Genomic DNA, 10,204 nt, shown 5'->3' with positions numbered 1-10,204 from the left:
GAAATTAGCATCATTTTTTTATAATTATTACCGTCATTATTAATATTATCATTACTGTAACTATAGGATTATTACTAAAAATTAATTAATTAATGGGATCCAAAAATTTATTGTAGTAAAATAGTATACTTGGCGAACAATAACGAAGAATTGCACATACATAGGGAACATATTTTAGAATTGGAATATTTTGCTACTTATGATCAATAGCGAGACAAAATCGAGCATCAAATTTTAGAAACCGAAAGGAGATTAAGAAAATGGAATGAAATCAATAATTGTAAAACTCATTTCGGTCTCACACACCAGTAATAGTTCACGTAAAATAAACACAATTATTTTAGTGCTCACCATATAGTTGTGTGGGTGTGAAACGTAGATGTTAAATAATAAACATCAGGATAAATTAAGTGCTAAAGAAATGAAATTTGAAAGCAAAGAGCAAGGATATCCAGAAAAAAATTAAGTAATAAAATACAGTTATAAGACAAATCATGGATCAAAAATTAAATACTTTTGAAGAAAGTTAACGAAAATGATTAAAGTGTTATGGACATGTAAGAAGAATACCTGTCACCAGATTTCCAAGGGCAATTAAGAAGTTGTAGATAGAAGGCAGAAGAAGAAAGGACAGTTCATCAAATGTATGGCTAGATAAGGTGCAATCTAGTATGCAAAAAAATTTGAATCCGAGAAGAATTTGTTGCAGATGGAGAACTCTGAAGATGAGAAATAAAGCATTCTTGGTATAAGATTTTCTTTTCAGATTATATTTGTAAGTTTTGTATTTGTATTTTTCTGCTGAGGAGACCTTAGTATGGACAACTCATAATTTTTATTGGGTTATTTTACGACGCTGTATCAACATCTAGGTTATTTAGCGTCTGAATGATATGAAGGTGAAAATTCCGGTGAAATGAGTCCGGGGTCCAGCACCGAAAGTTACCCAGCATTTGCTCGTGTTGGGTTGAGGGAAAACCCCTGAAAAAACCTCAACCAGATAACTTGCCCCGACCGGGATTCGAACCCGGGCCAGACGCGCTGACTGTTACTCCACAGGTGTGGACAACTCATAATAAAATGATTAATATGGTTATTATTTTTATTTACCAAGTATATACTCAAATGACGGATGGAAATAAAATTTCTTCCTTTTAATGTAATGTTTAGTTAATTTTAGTTTCATATTATGATATAACTTACTGTGATCTCAAAACGTTTCATCTACTCTGAGCAGAGGTTTACAGGACAACTTATAGAAGTTTATTTTAGATATTCATTCCTAAAAGTAGGTCTTTCAACCCTCCCAAACGAGATAAAAATATACAAGTATGGCCATGGCCATTACTTTCACATGATTTGACGTCCTTAGATTTTTTTCCTTGGGATTATCAAGTCAGCAGTATACAAAAGTACTTTTAGGACTAGTGATAAAAAATGTTTTTAACACTGACTTTCAACTGTCTGGGTCGATTGTCAATTGTTTCCCACCAGATGTCACACGGTAGCAAACGCAACCGATCAATAAAGCGGTTTAAACAATGCCAAGACTACTCTAAAAGTGAATTTTTGGTTAAGAAATTAAAAAAAAAATTACGTAAATTGCTCCAATTAATTTATTCAAAACTCTATGAAAAAATAACATTATGAATTAAATGAAATTACAAAAAAAAAAAATAGGAGACAGCTGTGTTTTAACAGGGAGTATACTGAACTGTACTACTCCTTGATTTCAATTTCTAGTAGAGCTTTATATTATAGTGAAAGAGAATGCAGCAATGGAGAAGTTGGGGGAATTGCCTCTATATACCACCATGGACAAACGGCTGCCTAAAAGAATAGTGTACGAGACACAAGCTAAAAATGGTTTTATTTTGTTCGTAGGGTTGCTACACTCCGCCTGGGGCTTTGTTTCGCAGACATCCCTACTCACAAATGAAATACAGAATAAAAGCAGACACTGAAACACATTACAGTAGTTATATATTATTTACTAGCCGTACCCGTGCGCTCCGCTGCACCCGTTAGAAATAAATATAAAGTAAATACATAATTAAAATAGGACATTTGATCCAGGGAACATTCGTGTTTGATAGAAGGATAAATCGTTTAATATGTTACTTAATTTAAATTATATTTAAAAAATTAAAATGGAATCATTTTGGTGCAATGACAATTCCTTTAACATGTTTCTTAATTTTTATTACATGAAACCATAGTTCAATGAACATTGACATCATTTAGATTTAATGTGTATACTTCATTTTAATTGTTATATGTTTCCATTGAATTATGGTAATAACTTAATTTTAACTCTTGTTTTCTACGTATTCAGTAAATGGCGCTTGGCCCACTATGGTTCTGAACCCTTCAAATAACTTAAATAACTTAAATTATATTATATTATATTATATTATATTATATTATATTATATTATATTATATTATATTATATTATATTATATTATATTACATTACATTACATTACATTACATTACATTATATTATATTATATTATATTATATTATATTATATTATAAAAAGTGTGTTGATAACGGATGTACCCCGATAAGTAAGTTTTCAATTTGTTATGGGGGCTCTTGAATCTCAGGAGGAACAAATTTTATTTCACAACAGGGCAACATAATCTGCTTGGCTCATTACCCAAATTTTTTGCATTGCATTTAATGCATATGTATTTTATGTATTTTAACTCGATTCAATTGAGCATAGTTAAAATTTGGATTATAAAATAATGAAATACTAAGGTAACATATTATTACTGCATACTAAATCAATACACTCTCGTTGTTCGTTAATTCTCTGAGATAAACATAATTTTAAGAAATACAGGAAACGAATGTACAGAATAGCCTATCAAGTTTTCTGTGCATAAGAAGCTATTTTAATCTTACCTGTCCTCGATTCACTCAGAAGTTACTGTAATAACATTATAGCATTATGTCCATATAGAGAAACTACACTTTCCAATGGTGAAATAATAATTAATTATACAAATCGGTTAATTTAGCTTCCGATATTGCTTCATACGAACACAGAAACATTCTCTGTAGGCTATGATTCATAGCTTTCGATTGTTGTTGACCAAGGCCCCTTATAGACGAAGTCATTTGTTTATTTCATTACACGGCTTTAGATGGCAGTTATTTTAATTTTAAAATAATTTATCTCATTAAATATCAGTCCTATCAAACTTTTGTAAAGAATAAAACCTATCGGAAACCATTTTTAAAGAAACTTTTGTTATGTAACATTTTTTCACAAAAATCAATAATAAGCGAAATATTTCGATTTATTTATTTCAGGCCCCCTTATAACCCTCCTTTTAAATAAAGTATTTTGAATGCCATATAGCCTAAAATCTAAGTTACAACGAGCTTAATTTATATTCCAATTTTCATATAAATCGGTTCAGACATTATCGCGTGAAAAGGTAACAAACATACAGACAGACATACAAACAAAAATTTCAAAAAAGCGATTTTCGGTTTCTGGGTGGTTAATTATATATGTTAGGACCAATTATTTTTGGAAAATCGAAAATTACCAGAAAAATTTCGGCTACAGATTTGTTATTAGTATAGATTATTATTATTATTATTATTATTATTATTATTATTATTATTATTATTATTATTATTATTATTATTGTGGTGATTTTATTCCAACAAAAATACATGTTATGATAAAATAAATTTTCAGAGGCATTACAGTTTCAAGAATTGAAGGCACTTAATGAAAGGCCAAACCTTGAAAAGAGTCGAACAATTTAGAGTCTATGTTTAGGAGCAAGTTGTGTAGTGTGTTGGGAATTAGCTAAGGCACTAAAACCCTTCACGGATGGTGAACTTGTAAAGAGATGTATGGTGCCTGAACAAAAATAGTTAATTATATCTCTGTACTGGAACAACTCAAATTTGAATTCACAGAACATAGATTTAGTGATTTTAGACGTATTGAAGTGATATTAATCTTTTTGTTAATCCTTTCATAGTAAATTTAGTACAATCCGTGAGAGTGCAGTTCCAGGACGAGTTAATTGATTTACAAAGTAGCGTAGAATTCAGAACTAAATGCAGAGAATATGACTTGACAAGCATAGAAGTATTAAAAAATTAACAAAACGAAATATCACAAGATGAGCATATCCTCTATCACTATATTAGCTACCTTTGCCTCGATATACGTGTACGAAGAATTATTTTAGAGAATGAAAGTTGCTAAATCCAAACATAGATCCCGATTAACAGATGAGTATTTTTTGAGCCAGCTGCGCATTGAATAAATTCGTTGGAAATAGATTTCCGATTACTTGCAGAAAAGATATAACATGTTAAATAGACCACAATGTGTGGTGGAATATGAAAATAACATTATCTATGATATAATAATAATATCATAACTATATTAAATATAATACACAATGTAATAACTGAATATTGCAGTGTATACTCTTTCCTTTTTCAAATTCAATTTATTATCCGTATTTGTAAGAGTATGAGAGCGATGCCACAGGCGGTGCTGCAATGTAGTTGCGGAGCCCAGTCCGTACACTGTGTGTGTTATGCAGTGCAGCATCATCCGTGTAATCGGAGCTTTTACAATTTTGAGCACACCTGATCTAGTTGGTTACTTGAACGACGACTCAATGCTGGGGCATAGAAGGTCTAACAGAATGTGAAATTTATTGACGAGTCGGATGTTTGCTTGTGTTGGCGCCGGTTTTCGGAATTTACGTGTAAATTCCTGTTGCATGTCTGCATATGTTAAAACTCGCAATCGAACACCGAAAATAGCCACCCGTTCTTCAATCTCCAGCATATACTAATAGATTAGTGTGAAACAATTAAGAAATTCCAACGTTTGATTAAAAACTGATCGAGACTTTGTGTCCACCCTGTACTGGGTGAACAACAAGTATGGGATATTGCTAATAACTTTATAATGTGAATGTTACTTAATAGTAATATACGTTACAAGAGCGGTATGTTGACGTTTTCATGTTCGAGGAAAAGATTGAAAAAGCGAAACGTAGTTGAGCTTTTATAATTTCCGAGAACATGAAAACAAACACACCGCTCGTGTATCGTACATTATTTTGTGCGAAGATCGTTTATTACATACCTGAAAGACGAATTTCTAATTAGTTGCAATGAAATCTCCATCTTGGTTTCTGTTTAATGACGGCAACTTTAGAAAACAAAAATATCTATACTCCAGCAGGCCGTGACATACGTCTGTCTTTTTTTTCCCCACTGTCTATAAATACGAACTTAAAACAAACGGTAAGGTTATGTAATGATTTATTTTTTATTTTAATATTTTAACAATATTATTTATATAACATATTGCAGTAATAACATCGGCATCTGGAGTCTTGTTGATTTTTTCACGGCTTCCTTAATGTTACTTGTATCAGGAATACAATAGTTTTCGTGGAGTAGTAGACTTTACTTAATTTTTGCAAATATTTAAAAACAATAATTATTAACAGTGCAATTTAGGTGAAATTGCAGTGGTAAGTTTCCAATTTATGATTATTACTATGTTAAACGTGTCTAAAAATAATATGTTAAAAGCCTAAAGCAGTAAAATGAATGTCGCGCTTAAGCGGTAAGAAGAGGGAAATTGTTATGTGTGTTAGGTTGGGAATACTGAATGTGGTATTTCACACTTACCGCGTATTGGTTCTGTGCGGAAAACAAGCAAATACGCACGATCTCGCACAAAATTATTAAATGTCATATTTGTCAGATACATATCGCTTAATATTTTGCACATCATTTAGAACAGCGTTTCTCAAACTATGGTCCGCGGACCACCTGTGGTCCTCGAGGTCTGCCCTTGTGGTCCTTCAAAAAATACAGAAGAAAAAATCAAATTAAAAGGAATTGCGTATTACACTGTGGCTGAAAATCTCAGAGTTTGTAAAACACATGGCAATCGCCTTTCACTTTTTCTCCCAGTACTGACATTTTATGAAATTTATTTACCCTACCCGTCTATCGACTTCTCACTCTACTCTCAGCAAAAAAGAGGGATTTAAAGCACTATGAACGTGGTGTTTCTCGCTGTCTTTTCCCTGCATATCTGGCGCCGCGCCTGTAACCCAGCCAGGGACCACCCGAATTCATAACAGAACCAAAGTACCGAACCTTTTCATGTATTTATGACTTTCTTAATAGTTTGCACATTGAAATGGTCACGTAATGTACGTCATACACCAATAATAGAACATGAAAAATAGCATCTTTACTTGTTGAAAATCGGGCATGTTTCTGCACTAATTTTTTTATTTCTCTTTTTGCAGATGACGGTATAAGAAATTTCCTTCTATTAACATTAACTTAATTAGTTAACACTAATATAAAACTAATTGAATTAAATTAATTTTAATTAATTATTTCTACATTAAAATGTAAATATACTGGTATTAAAATATGCTACATAAATGATAAATTTGCTTTCGAAGGGAACAAGAGTAAGGTGGTCCGCGGAACTGTTCTGACCTAAAAAAGTGGTCCCTACTTCAGCAAAGTTTCAGAAAAGCTTATTTAGAAAATATACGTCCTCATGTACACAGTGTCAAAAAACGCATTTTTCTTAAATGGCAGCATATATTTACTTCTACATTTTTAAACCCTTCTTTCAATTCTGTGTGTACAGAGGTCAATTTATTCGTTATTGTATTGTTTTTTTTTTAATTTTAACCTTATGCAGAGAGGGTAAGTTAATTCAAACAGAGCATTAAATTGTTTTAGGGATTACAGAAGGTCATGAGTAGCCTACTGTTTGAAAAACAAAACTAGTCATTTATGTTGTAGAATATTGCGTATCATTCCAAATCTCAGGGAACTGGAAAGAACACAAATCATAGTGATGGTTGGATGTGGCGATAGAATAAAAACTCAGCAAGAAGTGTGTTACTTGTTTAATCAGGTGTATCCAAACAGTGTCAAAAATTCGGGAGGCGTGATGAACAAGAGAAAATCCGGCAGGCCAAAATGTGCTCTGAATGATGCACTGCATTTTCATAACGTTAAAATTAAAATAAAATGAACAATACAATAACGACAGACAGAATTGACACAACAGTTAAAAATGTAAAAATAAGTATATGCTGCCATTTAATATAAAGGTTTTGGTACACCCTGTATACACGAGAATGTGAATTTTCTAAATGATGTGGAAAATATTAAGCGATATGCATCTAATAAACATATCATTCTACACTTTTAAGAAACATTCACATTATAAAGTTATCATCAATATTCCTAAATTATTGTTAGCCCTGTATACGTATCTTGAACATCTTCATTGAACATCATCAATCACCATCTCTATTCATATTTATAATAATATTCAGTGTATATTATTTATTTTCAATAAATTTTTATCGTTTTGATAGCTACCAAATCTTGTCGCAGAATATTCTTTTATGCTCGACCATGCCGAAATGTTGTAATTATATACCTGGTAGCAGCCCTTTAATGGACCTCATTAAAGTACACCTATTCATTAAAGTTCAGGTGTTCCACAAATCAGAAAATACCATTGTAGCAATATGAAAGCGCAAGTATCGATTATTCTCGGATATGCAATCGAAAGACAACTAGTTCTGTTACTATAATAATTAGCGTTAATTGTAAATAATATTCAAATAAATTCAATTTGTCATCTCGTTTTTCAAGGTCTAAATCAATTATATCAAGATTAATGTTCATTTCACTCTCTAGATTATATCAGGGTCAATGACGTTTGTTTCTAGGAAAAAATCAATACTTTCGCGTCTGCGCACATCTCACAATTTACGAGGTATTGCACAAGGTCAGTTCCGCTCCCCAGTCAAATAAGAATAACATGAATACTTATGAATAATTTCAAGTTATAAATATGGTCGAGCATAAAAGGTCGTATGAAACTTGCCTATAATGGTAATTGAGACTCTCGCATGAAAATTATGAAACTCGCTTGCGCTCGTTTCATAAACATACTTCCGTCTTAATTACTACCATTATAGGCTCGTTGCATAATGTACTATTTTAAAATTTCATTATGTATTTTTTTAACATTAATTTACATTTTCTTTTTTGTTCATTTGAATTGATTAGGATGCCGATATTTTAAATCCAAGATTTGGACGGCTATAATTTCGATGATATTCATAAGTGGTTAATGCATATTTGAGATTTTGGCATAGAGTGCATGGTAACCTCTGCACCAAAATGAAACTGGTAATAGAACATAAGGAGAGATTTGAAAAATCGAAATAATTTTTTTCTCTAATTTTCACCGCTTTAGAAGAAATTACACTCCTATGAAGCATTTGGCAACATCACGGCTGCTGCAATAACTCTAAGCAAGCGCGGCCTGCACTCCTTACCTTCCCCTCCCCCTCTGTTGTACTCAGTCGTTAACACGCGACGTGCGCTGCGTTGCAAGATTTATTTTAAAGATTTTCGCTATTATTCAATTTAAATTTGTGGCTAGACGGTTTCATTTGAAAAAAAAATTCAAGATATTAACTGTTTAGATTACGTTTGCCTATCTGCTTGTACATATAACAAACAGTCATTTCTCTCGGGCCATTACCGCTGCAAACATTGGGCAAAGAATATTTTTTCCTGCTTAACGGTGCTTCAACAAAAGGAAAAGTGTAATGAAAGTTTTCTTTTATATTTAACTCTTAAATTCGCAAAGTATCCTATAGGATACAACAAGTTAATAGGCTATATGCTATAATTTTAATAGAACAATAGAAACAAAATTGTAGGAAATAGTAATATGCGTTACAAGAGCGATATGTTGAAGTTTTCATGTTCGAGGAAAAGTTTGAAAAAGCGAAACGCAGTTGGGCTTTTTTAACCTCCGAGAATTGAAAGAAAACATACCGCTCATGTATCGTACATTATTTTGTGCGAAGATCGTTTATTACACACCTGAAAGAGGATTTTCTAATTAGTTGCAATGAAATCTCCATCTTGGTTTCTGTTCAATGACGGCAAATTTGCAACACAAAAATATCTATCTTCAACATTGTTGCTTTAAAATGTTTTCTGTGTTTACTATACTCCAGCAGGCCATGATATACGTCTGTCTTCCCCCCCCCCCAGTCTATAAATGCGAACTTAAAACAAACGGTAAAGCTATGTAATGATTTATTTTTCATTTTAATATTTTAACAATATTATTTACATAACATATTGCAGTAATAACATCAGCATCTGGAATCTTGTTGATTTTTTCACGGCTTCCTTAATGTTACTTGCATCACGAATGCAGTAACTTTAGTGGAGTTGTAGAGTTTTTTCTTAATTTTTGCAAATATTTAAAAAACAATAATTAACAGTGCAATTTAGGTGAAATTACAGTGGTAAGTTTCCAATTTATAATTATTACTATATTGAACGTCTCTAAAAATAATATGTTAAAAGCCTAAAGCAGTAAAATCAATATGTCACTTAAGCGGTAACAAGAGGGAAATTGTTATGTGTGTTAAGTTGGGAATACTGAACGTGGAATTTTACATTTCCCGCGGATTTGTTTTGTGCGGAAACCAAGGAAATACGCACGATCTCGCACAAATTAAAATTTCACAATACTATAATATTGCACAACATATAAAATATGAACATTGCGATAGTTGTTTTCTTTACAGTCCGACACGGTTTAATAAACTAGTGTGAGAAATGAAGCTTTGCCAGTTTAAGGGTTGACAATAGAATCATTTAGATTGGTATTCATAGACATTTCGCAGCACGCGCTACGAGCGTACTAAGCTAGCCCCGGCTATCCACTGGTTACTAGTACAGAATTCAAATCATATCCTATCGCTAACACTGGTTTATGAATACGAAAAACGCTGATCATCCACCGGAAGCCCGCGCTAAAAATGTCTATGAATACGGCCCTTAAATGTTGGTGTAGAGGTTACCATCCAGACAGTACTTACTTACTGGCTTTTAAGGAACCCGGAGGTTCATTGCCGCCCTGACATAAGCCCGCCATTGGTCTCTATCCTGAGCAAGATTAATCCATTCTCTATCATCATATCCCACCTCACTCAAATCCATTTTAATATTATCTTCCCATCTACGTCTCGGCCTCCCTAAAGGTCTTTTTCCCTCCGGCGTCCCAACGAACACTCTATATGCATTTCTGGATTCGCCCATACGCGCTACATG

The sequence above is a fragment of the Periplaneta americana genome, chromosome 6 (genome assembly GCF_040183065.1).
Source record: "Periplaneta americana isolate PAMFEO1 chromosome 6, P.americana_PAMFEO1_priV1, whole genome shotgun sequence".
NCBI lineage: Eukaryota > Metazoa > Arthropoda > Insecta > Blattodea > Blattidae > Periplaneta > Periplaneta americana.
The sequence above is the reverse complement of the archived record's forward strand: the minus strand, read 5'-3'. Positions refer to the sequence as shown.